We start from the raw sequence: 431 nt of genomic DNA, 5'->3' as shown, positions 1-431 counted from the left end.
CTCGGGCTGGTAGAGGTTTAACCCCTGGGCAAGCAGCTTGCAAGCCAGTAACTCTTCTAACTGTATATTTTTCATTTAGCAACATATATTTTCTTACTGAAGAGAAACTAGTTTCCTGCTTTAAGACCAGCCCTGCCACAGGGGGTTAACGGTATCTGCAAAATGTATATTTTTCAGGCTGGGTTTTAGGGCTCTAATCACTATCTTACTGCTGCAGTGCCATTAAAATTCTGTAATAAAACTTGTATCGGGGCAAACGGGCTCTATCGGCTCTGGGGGCGGGGAGGGGGTAACGGCTGTGTCCTGCAGCTGCTGAGGGAGGCAGCGTGTTGTGACTGGGACCCGGGTGACCTTGGGTGCTGCCCCAGCCACCCGGCCTGGCTCCTGGATACGCTTTGGCCTCCTGCCTCGCTCCCAGCGCGAGCCGCTGG

This window comes from Eurypyga helias, unplaced genomic scaffold, assembly GCF_000690775.1.
Source record: "Eurypyga helias isolate BGI_N326 unplaced genomic scaffold, ASM69077v1 scaffold23729, whole genome shotgun sequence".
In the NCBI taxonomy this organism is placed as follows: Eukaryota; Metazoa; Chordata; class Aves; order Eurypygiformes; family Eurypygidae; genus Eurypyga; species Eurypyga helias.
This window is presented reverse-complemented; position numbering follows the sequence as displayed.